The 1,257-nt window shown below is 34.8% G+C and overlaps 1 protein-coding gene across 1 annotated transcript in view; it reads right to left on the bottom strand.

The window, feature by feature from the left end:
- The window catches only part of LOTGIDRAFT_166017 (hypothetical protein), a gene marked incomplete at both ends in the record, with an annotated part of 3,995 nt that overhangs the window by 1,525 nt on the left and 1,213 nt on the right, over window positions 1–1,257 (bottom strand). The gene's annotated exons all lie outside the window — the stretch shown is intronic.

The following is a 1,257-nucleotide window of genomic DNA, read 5'->3' as shown; positions in this document are numbered from 1 at the left end:
CTTCTGATGGTGTTTTAAAAGAAAAGAAAACGTTTAAAGGTTATTCTAATGATAAGATAAGTGTAGAAGATTACGTTCAGTTAGCAAGCAGACATGATGTGTCGAACGAATTTAATAAACCATGTGAAAAAAGTTTCACCAATGGAGTAGTTATTCCAAATGATAAACAAACTAAAGTTTTTAGAAGTTATTTGAATAATGTTAAAAGAAAACCACCAAACAGTGAAGGAATTATGTATCCTTACAACGACAAAGATGAGTATAGTTTTGACGAAAACTATGAATTTGATGATTTCGATTATCTTTCTAATCAAGAAGAGAATGAAGATTGTTTTAAATGAAGTTGAATGACAATTTCTTCGTTGCCAATGTCTATGAACCTGTTTTTACCGTCTTTGATTTCCAGATTTATATCTTTGATCATGAAAGAATTGACTGGTAAATAGGTCGTTTGAAACGGTTTCTCTATAATTCTGTAGCCGATCGGCACCGTAAAAGTCGGTATGCTGTATATGATTTGGCGTTTGTGCTTGTTGAAAAATCCACCGTTGATCAAATTACAGTGAATGTTGATCACATCGATGTCGTTCTCGATGTTGGCCTTGTGCGGAGCCAATGTCGATTGCGCGTATATTCGTTTATCGAACCCTAGTAACGCATTCAACGAATTTTCTACGTTGAAATCGACTTGACTGTTATTTCTCAAGATCTGTTTTATTTTGTTCAGATTCAGATTACCTTCGAATTCGATATTGTTTTTGCCGTTCACGCTTCCTGCGTATTCGGATAGGTATTCGTTGATGGCTACGTATTCGTAGCTCCCCGGTAGTAAGCTTATGGTTTCGAACGTAACTCCGTTATCCGTCGATATTTTTAGTTGATTGTTTTTTTCGTTGATGTTTCTAATGGAATTGTAAACGGAGAAATACTTTAATCCCAGTTCGTACTGTTTATTGCGATCGAGTTCATACTCGTAGTCTAGAGACAATTTGATGTCTGGTTTATTCGAGGTGATAACGAACAATTGTTCTTTATTGGACATTTTTAATGACGTTTATATAGTCTTTTTTAGTGATGATTTTTTTCTCCAAAAGCCGTTTTAATATGGCATTGACTTCGTTGTATTGTCTGTCCGATCGATGACCTTCTTTCATGGCCGCTAATATTATTTCTAATCTATTAAGCAATTCTTTATTGTCGTCGGATAAAAACGTTATACCTTGTCCAGATGCCACCATATCATCGAATTCGTCTATT

The sequence above is a fragment of the Lottia gigantea genome (assembly GCF_000327385.1).
Source record: "Lottia gigantea unplaced genomic scaffold LOTGIsca_55, whole genome shotgun sequence".
NCBI lineage: Eukaryota > Metazoa > Mollusca > Gastropoda > Lottiidae > Lottia > Lottia gigantea.
The sequence above is the reverse complement of the archived record's forward strand: the minus strand, read 5'-3'. Positions and strand labels throughout refer to the sequence as shown.